Source organism: Spermophilus citellus (genome assembly GCF_964194105.1).
Source record: "Spermophilus citellus genome assembly, chromosome: 4".
Classification (NCBI taxonomy): Eukaryota; Metazoa; Chordata; class Mammalia; order Rodentia; family Sciuridae; genus Spermophilus; species Spermophilus citellus.
This window is the reverse complement of record NC_138185.1, coordinates 205,073,128-205,086,315: the sequence shown is the minus strand read 5'-3', so window position 1 is coordinate 205,086,315 and position 13,188 is coordinate 205,073,128. Positions and strand designations below refer to the sequence as shown.

Sequence of the window (13,188 nt, the reverse complement as noted above, 5' to 3'; positions counted from 1 at the left end):
GAGAATTTTCCTGCAACCACCAGTGTCCCTCCTCTGTGCATCTACTCGATGCTTTCAGGTATTAATTTAGGAAGACATTCTTCTACCCAGATAAAATGAGGACATTTGCATTTGTTTCCATTAATTCATTAAACAAATGTTTATTTTGTTCTTATATTGTATTAAGGCATCCTAGTGGCTGAGAAAACATTAGTGAATAAAGGGGAAAAACTTACCCTAAGCTAAGTAGCTTACTGTAGGAAATAAATGTAATAAATAGGCAAACAAATAACATATTAGAAGATTGTAATCAAATTTGTGAGAATATAAGTGTAAGAAGGAGAATTTGGGAGAATAGTGGCAGGATTTGATATGTAGGCAATATCTAATTTTAAAACTTGGTCCAGAGACTTGGATCATCACTTTTCTACTTTGTTATAGTAGGAATCCATCATGATGAGAAGAAAAAAAAATCAGTTATATGTAGAAATCCTGAATGTATCCTATTTTGTTGAATGTAAACCATTGTTTATTGTGAACTCGGAAGAAGCTTTTTTTTTCTGTTTGTGTGATACTGAGGACTAATACAGGTGTGCTCTAACACTGAGCTATACCTTCTAGCCCTTTTTTATTTTTATTTTTATTTTGAGTCAGGGTTTTACTAAGTTTTCAGGGCTGGCCTTGAACTTGCAATTCTTCTGCCTTAGTTTAGTCACTGGGTGTAAGAGGCTTAATATAGTGTCTCAGTAAGAAAATCCAAACTTTAACATATGATAATCCTTTTGAAATATATGTTTCAGTTTTCCTTTTAAAAATTAGGGTCATTGGGCTGGGGATGTGGCTCAAGCGGTAGCGCGCTCGCCTGGCATGTGTGCGGCCCGGGTTCGATCCTCAGCACCACATACCAACAAAGATGTTGTGTCTGCCGAGAACTAAAAAATAAATATTAAAAATTCTCTCTCTCTCTTTCCTCTCTCACTCTCTCTTTAAAAAAAAAATTAGGGTCACTGTCTTGCAGGTGCCACTTAGAAATTGCTTTTTACTATACTGCAGTGATTAGTTTTTGATTTCAGGACCACCATATACAGTCTTAGAATTTAGAGGAGTTAAAGAGCCTTTTAAACATAAAAGTAATTACGCACGCACGTCAGTGTGTACCGAATTAAAAACTGAAAGTAACAATTTTAAAAATGTTTTTGTTTGAAGTAATAACTACAGAGTCATTCTGAATTAATATAAAAAATTAATAAAATTAGTTTTCAGGATGATAACTAGAAGAGTCACCTTGTTTAGCACTTTTGCAAATCTCTTTAGTTGGTAGCATAAATGAAAACAAGTTAGATTCTCATTTTTCCTCTGTGTTATATCTGTTTTTATACTAACATATTCTGTGACCTCTGGAAAAACTGTTCTTTACATTTTTTCATATTATGAGAAATTGAGTGTTAAAAGGAAAATCGTGTCTTACTAGTGTTGTTGAGGGATGTTGTACAGATTCTAGGCTACATTTTGAGAACAGTTGCTCTAGGCAGTTGTATGATAGAAACAAATTGTGCCATAGTAAATGCTCCTTTTTTTCTTTTTAATTACAGTACATTAACATCTAATTATCAAAATTATAGATAACAGCTATGTGGTCACACATTATGGGTTACTCCGTATTTAACAATAGATTGGAACTCAGTTTTATTTTCAGTAGGTATTATTAATATTATCACCCTGCAAATAATTTCTTTGCATAAGGATAACTACAATATATATTATAAATACATGAAATTGTCGGTGGGAAGAAATACAGAAGAACCAATTGTGTACTTAGATATCAATGTCAAATTGTGAATGTTTTAGAAGGTACATCTATAAAGTTTATTATATCAGTATGATTTCTTTTATTTCTACTTTTTATTTAATGATAGTTTTTTCATTGCTTTGTATTCTTAGAACATTTTAATTCATTACACATCTTAGAATTAATTTTTCAGGTTTTAAAAAGATCCACTGGTGTTTTGATATGATTATGTTGAATATATAAATTAATTGGAGGAGAAAGATCTTAATATTGAATCTTCTAATCCATGAATATGGAATATCTATTTATTTAGGTGGTCTTTAACTTTTTTATTGTTTTAAACAATACAGGCTTGGACATTTTTTTTAGATTCATTTATATTTTTTTTGTGATTTCAGATGATACAAAAAGGTTATTTAAAATTCTCAAATTCCAGATTTTATTTCTAGTATTTTGAAATATAATTTTTAATATTAATACTATAGTTTGGAACTTTGCTTTCTTTTTTTGTTTGGTCTCTAGTGTTTTTTGTTGTTGGTGTTATTTTTGATGATTCTGTAGTACCTTGTGTCTTCCTAGTGCATAGACACATCATCTGCAAATAAAAACAGTTTTATTTTATTATTCTCCCTGCCTCAATCAACTAATGAGATTGCCTGTTATTAGTAAACAAATCATGCATTCTTGGGATTAACTCAGTTTTATCACATATTTTGTCTTATATATGTCTAGGTTTGGTTTATTAGTTTATGAATAATCTTTTTATCTGTGTTCATGAGGAATATTTATCGTTTCATTCCTTCTAATATTGTTATCTGATTTAAATATCAGTGTAATGATATGGCCTTATAAAATAAATTTTGATTTGTGTTTTTTATTTTTGAAGAGCATGCTTATAAAGATTGTATTGTTCTTTTAAAATTAATAAAACCATTTAGGCCTGTAGTTTTTGTTTTGGGAAAGCTTTTTATAGATTTAGGGCTATTCAGAAATTCAGTTTCTTCTTGATCATTTTATTAATATGTACCTTTCAAGAGACTTGTTGATTTCATCTAAATTGTTGACTTTATTGGCATAAATTTTTACAATGTCCCTTTTTAATCCTTTTATTTTTTGTTAGATCTGTTTGATGATTCTTACTATATTTCTGATATTGATATTTCCCCCTTTTTTCTACTTTATCAGACTTGTTAAGGGTTTAATTGATTTTTTTAGTATTTTCAACAAAATAACTTTAAGTTTTTTCTATTGTTTATTTTTTAACATTTTATTGCTATTTATTTATTTATTTATTTATTTATTTATTTATTTATTTATTTTTGGTACTGGGGATAGAACTCAGGGCCACTTAACCACTGAGCCATAGCCGAGACCTTTTTATTTATTTCTTCTTTTTTTTAATTGATTTTTTTCAAATAAATGACAGTGGAATTCATTAAAATTCATATTATACATATAGAGCAGAATTTTTTATATCTCTGGTTGTATATGAAATATATTCACACCAATTCATGTCTTCATAGATGTACTTTGGAGAATGAGGTCCGTAACATTCCACCATCATTGCTAACCCCCTGCCCTCTCCATTTCCCTCCTACCACTCTGCCGTATCTAGCATTCATTTATTTCTCCCATGCTCCCCCTCCCTATCCCACTATGAATTAGTCTCCTTATATCAGAGAAAACATTCAGCATTTGGTTTTTTGGGATTGGCTAACTTCACTTAGCATTTTCTTCTCTAACTCCATCAATTTACCTACAGATGCCATGATTTTATTCTCTTTTATTGCTGAGTAATATTCCATTGTGTGTGTGTGTGTGTGTGTGTATGTATGTATGTATATATATACATACATACATACCAAAGTCTCCCTATCCATTCATCTACTGAAGGGCATCTAGGTTGGTTCTACAGTTTAGCTATTGTGAATAGTGCTACTATAAATATTGATGTGGCTGTGTCTCTGTAGTATGCTGTTTTTAAGTCCTTTGCAGCCCCAGACCTTTTTTATATTTTATTTATAGACATAGTCTCACTGATGGGCTAAGCACCTAGTTAAATTGCTGAGGTTGGCTTTGAACTTGTGATCCTCCTGCCTTAGCCTCCAGAGCAGCTGGGATTAAAGGCATGCACCACTGCGTCCAGTCTTGATTTCTGCTTTTCATTTTATTCTCTTTTTTATATATCATTTGTTTCTTCCTCTTGCTTCTTAAGTTATATGTTGGTTTTACCAGTACTTTAGGTGTAATCCACGAATTTTGCTATGTTATATTTTCATTATCATTTAGTTTATATTAGAAAATGTTTCCTGGTAATTTGTTCTTTGACCTGGGTTTCTTTATTTGTTTGATTTTTGAAATATACAGCTTGATTTCCAGATACTTATATATGTAGATGATTTTGTAGATTTTTAGAATTATTGACTTAATACCTGTGTAGTCCTAGAATGTACTCTCCATTGATAGGATAATTGAAATTTATTGAGAGTTATTTGTACAACTTTTATTTTGGTCTTTTTAGTGAATTTTCTGTGTGCCCTTGAAAGATAAGTTATATTCTTCATTTATTGTGAAATGTTCTCTAAATATCACATGCATGATTTTTTCACAGTCATCTGTAGTCCTGGTCATTTCCATATCCCTTTGACTTTTTTGTTTCCATCAACACCTGAGAGAATGTTGTTTAAAAGATCTGTATTATTGTGAATTTCCTTTTTGTTTTTGTTGTTGTTGCTTTATGTGAAACTATTATTAGATTCTATCTTCATACTGATCTGTGGGGATGTGTCCATGTAGGAGGCTATTGTTATAATCTCTGTAAAAGAGGTGTTGAGAAGGACATTTGTAGTAGAATCGGAAAACAGAGAACAAATATAAAAGATATTGTATAGAATTTAGCATAAGATTAGACAGTGGAGGTAAGGGAGAGAGAGGATTTAAGTCTTGAAGGTGTCATTGGCTTTGACATTGAGAGAAATGGGAAAGTCAGAAAGTGTGGGCTGATTGGATCTGAGAGATAGAGGGATCAAATTTTATATCTGTGTCTTCTAATCATAAATGAAAACGAAGTTTGGTTAAGGGCCAAAGCTTTGCAACAGGTGATATATTAATCTATTGTCTTATGTGTAAGTAGCTGACTGATGAATTCAGAAATAATGAGGATTTTAATATGCTACTAAGGAAATCCTGTTCTAGGAGACAATTATGAACATGTTATATGAGAGATATAGTATTAGAAATATAAGCAACATATTCTTGGTAAAAAGAATATTACTGATTACTTCTTTTGATGTCTATTCAGGAATGTTTTTCTAAGATATGTCATTTGAAAACGAAGTAGTCTTTATATAGGAAAAGGAAGGACAAAAAGAGATTCTCTGCAGAATTTATCTGCATAATAATTTTCCTGCTTACTTAACATATTTGTTCAGTACAACACACATAGAAGAGATAAAGGACAACAGAACTGATGACTAAGTTTAGCTATTTCTGAAGTATCTGGAGTTCTTTGTTGTGGAAATTTGTATTTGATTCTTTTCATCATCTTAGAAACTTATGTATTATTAGTAGGTAGAACAAGGTTAACTTACTTATAAGTGAAAAAAGAGAAACTTCCTGTGTACTAGAATTAATGCCATTCTCAGAACTGATTCTTTAGTATTATTTAATGTGTCTTAAGTGACAGGGCCCAGGGATGAGGAGTTTCTCTCAATGAGTGCTACCAGATTTGTAGATCTGAGTTGTCTCAGCCTTCCTGGGTTATCCTGGACCTGTAGATTTGGGCTGGTACATTTGAAAAGGTGTGAAAATATATTAAGGGTTTAATGTCACCAGTAGTCATAGAAGTTTAAAAATTATTGACTGAGAAATTCTTTATTGTTATGAGTCACAACAAAGATATGCATTAAAGAAAAGTAAACTGCAGCTCAGAGGATTTAGGTGTGATAGAATTCTCTGAAACTGTGAAGTTTGCTGGAAACTAAAACTTGGCAGTTGACAGAATTCATTTTCTCAAAGGTTAAGTCATCGATACAATAAAATCACATTCATATTTTTTCCCTATGAAATGCTAATAATTATTGACAAATATAGAAGACAGTTTTCTTATTTTTCTTTAAACAGATATTATGAATTCTTAAGGGACTGGTCTTGTTTTTTTAGGCACTCTGCATTTGGCTATGACTCTTCAGTATACATAATTTTTCTTCCTGAAGTAATTCTAATTGACATGGCCTTTGAAATTCCTTTACCTTAAAGATGAAATTTGACTTCATTTAGCTTTGTTAGATTATGTTGGGTCTTCACCAACTTTCTACTTTCCTCATTGTATAAGACCAATGTGTACAAGACAGTAATTTCCAGCAGCATGCATGGTAGCAAGCCTTCCTGAATCTGTCCCTTGCTGTCATATATCTTTTATTGGGAATGTACTTGTAAAGATGAAATTAGCCATTGTCAGGGCTTTTCTGTTAGGGAATTACCGTTTCTGAATAGCTTTAAAGGGAAAACTACTAATAGGATGTGGAAGAAGGGAAATAATATTCTAACAACTTTAGAAAGTAATACCTTTGCAGCAAAGGACTGCTTCCTCAATTTGGTTTTGGTTAGCACCTGTGTTCTAGCCTATAAGTAGGCAGTAGAGGAAATATGCATCATCTCCTTACATTTTTCTTTTTTTCAATTCATTGTAGTTTTACCTTAGCAATGGTGGCTATGGTTTTGGCAAGCATCTAGAGGGTTTCCTTTGCCCTGAAACATCTTATTTCTTGCCTCAATGAATTTTCAACAGATTTGCACTTAAGAAATGTGTTTAGTAATATGTATGCACTGGAATGATTCTAAGAAGGTAGTGATTTTTAAATATTTCAGTGTTATATCTCTGGTGTATAGAAAGAACTTGGTACACAGTTGGTATGTCAAATATTTGTTGAATAAGCGAATGAATGAGTAAACAAATGAAATAACATCAATAGAGGAGGCACAGTAGTAAGATTTAGTGAAAGAAAAAACAACATATTTTTAAAATGAAGCATAAGTGCTTCCCCAAATTTACATTTAGAAAGATATAGATGATATTTGGCTACTGACCCAAATTTTGTTTCTTCCCTTCTTGAAATTTATTGGGCTACTTATTAAACTCTTCAAAAACAAAAGACAAATTAGCAAATATTTGGCAGAAGTTGATGTAGCTATATTGGAGTGTTTTACATTTTATTTATAGTACTCTGGGATTCGGTAACATTATTTGCGTTTCTTCTTATTCTCAGATATTATATTTTACAGTAACATTATTCAAATGATTTACATTTTTTCATTTCATAACAATATTCTCTAAGAGCTCCCTGATTTATTTAGTGACACTATAATATTGTTAGTATAATTCTAACCATTTTTGTATCATGATTTGAGTAACCTCTAGTATAATATGAACAAAAATTCACAATACCTAGAAACCAGATAAACAAGGAATATTAAAATGATGTAGTTGTCTAAAATAGTTCCCTAGAGTAAGATGAATATAACTTTTAAAAGACTATATTTTCTATATGTATGATTGTAGAAAAATTGAAGCATGATCATAAACGTTGAGTAGAAGGAGCCATGAAAAGAAACATTGTACAGGTCGAAGAAAGTTTAATCGGTTTAGCAGGATCTTAGAAGATAGGAGTGAATGGGAGCAAACATGAAAATAGAGAAGTGAATCTTGGAAAAACTGAGGGCAAAAGAGTTATGGATTTCTTTTTCTAAGGCTCTTTTAGCACTGTGAATACACTGCTGTGTTTTTGCAGACTAACCTATCACAGTGATTTGTGTAGTGATTTCCTTGTTTTGCTTGTTAGGTTCTCAGCATCTGTGATGGGGCCTAACTGATCCCTGCTTTCAATTAGCCCCAAAGCAGGATGAGCATACAGTAGCCTTGAACTAGGCAGAGGAGGAAAGGTACATAATATCCCTATGCCTGTGTATGCCCAAAGAAAGATGAGCATTTGAAGAAAAGGATTGAAGGTGAGATAGCCACTGGATTTGTATGCAAGGCTTTTGAGGGACCTGTGTAAGTAGAGGTCTTTGGGGTTTAATCCAAGTATGTAGAATACTTGGCTACCTTTAAATACTTGGCTACCCTTCTAAAATATACTTAAGGTAGATATCCAAGGCATGATGGAGCCTGCTTATTGATGAATCTGGTATGTTATACACTCATTTTTCTGGCCTTATACATGGCTTGAGGATGAGTTACTTTAATGTATAATTGAGGTATGACTCAGTTTTTCCCCCCAGTATTTTAAAATTGCTCTGTGGTCAAGGTTTTGATTCATAAACAGCACTCTTATTTCCAAAAGTTCACATTTACCTGGTTTATGTCATATATTAAAGGTGATCTCAACTTTTTAAAGCTTTTATTTCTTTGGTTTTTGTGTTCACAGTGCTCTGAGAAAATTTTTTCCACTAATTTCTCTGTGCCACTTGGTGGTTGATGGCTGAGCAGAGGATGATTTCTTAGAATTCATTTGTGGGACAAAAAAAATATTAGGGATTTGTAGGCATCTTTCTTAATATGTAGGGGAGAAATGAGGTCTTATCACTTTTTTGGTATATGATTTATTGGTCTGTCTAGCTGCACACTCATTCATTTATTACTTATTCCTAAATTTGTCAGTTTTTAGATTTGTCTTATTGAAAGAATAATGTATAACCATGATGTTTATAGAAGTACTAAGCATTGTTGTTTACTCCAAAAGTAAGGAGAAACAATTTTTTAAAAATCTCATATTGGAATGAAATATTTCAACATGCAGAAGTATTTAAAGAGTGATTTGTAGATATGTTGGTTGTTTAAATTCTATGTAATTGAAAATTTAACCTTATTTTTACATTGTCACCAGCTTGTGAAATTTAGTGAGGTCCTTCATTAGAAATAATGAAAGATTATTTTATTGATAATTTGAGAACATGATGTTTAAAAACATCAATTAATTGTTGAAGTATTTGAAGTTTAATTATTCCTTTTTTGGGACTTGGGGCTTAATTTGAGATACAGAATGCTTCAGATACCAGATGTGGTTGCTGAAAATAAACATGTGCATGTCATGAAATTTAAAATGGAAATATTGTCAAATAGAGGAGGGTAACATTGTGTATAAAATTTGTATTGCTTCATAGCTATGAAACTTCAAGGGAACTTTTCTTAATTATTTTGAAAGTTTTCCAAAGAACATTAAAAACATGTGTTTTTATTTATGATATGAAAGAAAGGTTGCCTTCTTTCATTTTCTTGTCCATTACAATTAACAGCTTTACAAAGTTTTCCTTGGTTGTTTCTCACTTATCCAGTCTTTTCTTTTTATTTAGACTTTTTGTATTAATTTGGATTCTTCAGAAACAGATCCAAAGGGATAAGGGTATGTTTGTATGTATATGTACGTGTGTGTAGGTGAAATGAACTCACATAGTGATGAAGGCAGGTCTCGAGTTTGTACTTGGCAATCTGAAGATCCAAGAGTTCCAGTTAGAGTCGAAAGACCTGAGGACCAGGATGGGTGATGTAAGATCTAGTTTGAATATGAGTTGTAGGGTGGAAGATTGATGTGCTTGCTCAGAGACAAGTCAGGCAGAGTGCAAATGGTTGCTTACTCAGCTTTTGTCTACTCAGCCCTTTAATGACTAAATGATATCCACCTATGTTGGGGGTGGCAGTCTGCTTTACTCAGTGTGCTGATTCAAATACTAATCTCACTTAAAAACACCCTTGCAGACACACTCAAAATAATGGTTCTAGTTGCCATATAAATTAACCAGTGTACTACCTCTGTCTCACTTTGTTCCTTATACCTGCAAGTATTACAGAAGCTTATTTGCAAGATCGCCTAATCTCTGGTCCCTGCCTTCTTTGGGTTGGTCTATATTCACATGCTTGCTGTAGCCCAAGACAGATGACTTTCCTAGGCAGGCACACTCTAGTGGGTGTTTTCAAGGGCACACTGTTCCCTGCACTCCATCTTTCTCTTTCTCCACCAATTTCTCTGCTCTTTAATAAAGCATTTGGAAAGGGTGGCATCTTACAGAAATTACCTTTAATATGCTCAAATTACCACAAAGAAATAAATCATTCACAAACTTTGGTTTTGTATTTCTTATAATAAATTACTTGCAACACACCCACAATTGACCTCCTCATAACATTTTTTTTTTTTTGGAGAAAACACACACACATATACACACACACACACACACACACACACTTGCTGTTCTAATCAGTTCTGCGAGATGCATCTTCATTAAACACAAGTTTGATTTCTTGACTCAGCTCCCACACCTTAAGACATTTTTCCACTGCTAAAAAATTAAGTTCAAACTGTTTTTCCATTGGATTTTAATTTCTTTTCTTACAGATTCTTGTTTGCTCTTTGATTTGTATTAACAGGAAGTAGAGATATTTAATGGATGTTTGGTAGAGTGTGCAGGTAACTAGACAGATAAATAGGTAGTATAGATTTAATTGCTTACCTTTCTCCCATTCATTGTTTTTAGTAAAAGTTTCATTTTCTTATCATACTCTCTACAATAGATACTTTGATCTGTCAATAAAAAAGAAAACAAACATAATTATTGATTCACTCTTATTTTTGCTTCTTTAAGACACATGAACAAATATGAGCTATTAGCCCCAAACTCCAATTATCCTACCAAATCATTCTAATAATATCCTTTATTAGCTTAGCAGTTTTCACTATATCTTTGAAAGTAGGGTACTTGGCAATATCTTCCTCTTGTTTATTTTTCCAGAGTAAAGTCCTTCATGTTCTCTCTAATAGCATTGTATTTAGAGAGATTTTGTTATATCTATGTTAATTTTCTTATTTTTTATAAATTGAAATTGTGAACTCTTCTCTAATTCAGGCAGTGTTACTGCTTTTCACCCATTCTGTGACTCTGGGTATTTAATGTGTACCCTCCAAAGAGGTATATATTTCTTTAATATTTGAATCTTTGTTTATGCTGAGGTTAAACCTTTTCCAGGACAATACAATGAAGATAAAGTGGCTGCTATATCTTTTGAGATCCTCCCTTAACATAGCATTTCATACCATATTTCACTAAGTATGTTTTTCATTATAGTGTTTGCTAAGGGAGGAAAGGAGACCCAAACACAATTTCACTGAAATATCTGTTTTCAATAAATCATTTAAAAAATATTATTTTTAATGGGGGGGGGAGTTGTTGTATTGAGTATTGAACCCAAGGTTTCATGCATGCTAGGTTAAGTGCTCTACCACAGAGCTACACCCCAGCCCATTTTTTGTTTTATTTTGAGACAGGATCTCATTAAATTAACCCTTGACTTTGTGATCCTCAACTTCATGGATATCTGGGAGTACAGATGTACACCATTTTGCCTATCAAGAAAATATTCTCCATTTAAAATTTATTCTTAAAAATATAAGCTATATAGCAGGAATAAAAGGTGTCTTTCTTCAAAACAATAAAAATAAAGTATTCTGTCTTGGAACTGGAGGCAGAAACTGCTGTACCTAGTGAAAAGACAGGAGGAGATGATGTATGGTTTGTGTCCCCAGGGATGCCTTTAAATCACATGGCTCAACACTGGCCTGTGGATCTTTTGACTCAGAGTGGGTCCCGGGATGCATCAACAATAACAACAAAGACCTGTTAAAATAGGAAAAATGTAATTAGGTTACATGCTAGTTAGAAGAGCAACTCTGGCCTTGTATTTATGGTCTGTAATTTTTATATCTACATACAGGTTTGCACTACTTTTCTATGTAAGTATAAAAATTGTCCTTTTTTTCTTAATCTAGACAGAAATATTGTAACCAACTATTAAAAGAGAATAAAACAATTTTAGTAAATATATTAGGAATGCATTCATAAATATAAATAAGAGTTTGGAATATTTCCCTGGTTCGCAGGTGTGAATGCAACACTATTACCATTTGCATAGTTCCTGCAGAAATGTCCCATTTTTCCTCTTTTTGAAATCTGTGGAGCAAACATTTAAATATGTTTTCTGGCAAATGGTTGCTTTTGGAGTTGCTCTTTTTTCCTCTTTGTAGCTGCTTCTGATGTCTGGAGTGAACTGGGACAGAAACCTGTGCTTCTCCTGAGGCTTGTGACCACAAATCTCTTGGGTTTAACTATTGATTTTTTCTTTCTTTCTTTCTTTTCTTTCTTCTTTTTTTTTCTGTACTGTAAATTGGCCTTTATTCCATCTTAAACTAATATGCTCTGCTGCTTCTTTATGATTTCCTCCTAGTCCAGGTTGAATTTTAACCTCACTTTTGTGTAGACCTTGGTATAAGGTCGGTATTACAAAAGTCATAGATGTTGTTGGCCCTGAGTGCATGTCTCCGTGTCAACCAATCTGAACTCCTTCACAGTGGCATTGTAATGGTCTTTCAGTCTCTATGCTCTGTGACTGTGTTCTGGTGACTAAGCATCCGATTACTTTTCCACAGCTCTAGTTCCATCCAATTTCTTATTTATTTTTTATTTGTAATTTTTATGCAATCTTTCTTCAGGTCAGTTTTTCTCCATAAGCACATTTGAATGACCCCTCTCCTTTAAAATGTTTAGTTTTCAAATATTTTGTTTACCTTCCAGCAACTTAGTCCCAAAGACAAAAGAAGAAATGTTATTTAATCATAGTCATTAAATCTGTTCATTTTCTTTTTTTACTATTTTTTCTTGAAATACCCATTATTCATATTAATACCTAGGTAGAAGTTTTCAATGAGATCTGTGAATATCTAGCAGATTTGCCTGTATGGTTTACATTTTTTCTCCTGAAATTCAGTTCTTGCTGATGAAAGAAATCATCTTACTGAGGCAAGCTGTAGGCAAGCCAAATATGACTTATTTTCAATGACTACCTATTAGTGTCTTTTGAGCACCTGATGTTCCATTGAATTCCATATGTGAAAGAGATGTACTCTTTGTGTTTAGGGAAGTTGAACTTCTTTAATTCAGATAGAAAAAAGATTTTCATGAAAATTTACTTGTAAAGCTTAAAATGGGTTATATAGATAGGGGTTGTATGCTTTGTGAAAGGCTAGAGTTGTTGATGGAAAAGCTCTAGTTGGCTCCAAAGAGTTGTTTATGATGTAGATTTGGTGCTTCCAAAGCTGTAAATTCCCTAAGGGAATATGAGCCATAGGTTATAGGCACTCATAGAGGTAAGCTTTTCTTTGTACTTTCTGTTAATCGGAAGTTTTCCTAGTAATGAAATGGTAGAAACTCCTATTGTCTTGGACCAGACATGTGGCTGTCATGGTTTAGGAAGGACAAAGGATGGAAGAAAATACCTCTTTTGGAGAGATTTGTGGATTAGAAATGAAAAGCTGAGATGTATGCTGGTTTTAGGGGTTTTTCTTTATTTTTTATGGATAGCATCTCATACAGTG

At 32.6% G+C, this 13,188-nt stretch overlaps 1 protein-coding gene across 1 annotated transcript in view; it reads left to right on the top strand.

Moving 5' to 3' along the window:
* CEP128 (centrosomal protein 128) overlaps nucleotides 1-13,188 on the top strand; it is a 414,945-nt gene that overhangs the window by 186,012 nt on the left and 215,745 nt on the right. The window lies entirely within an intron of this gene.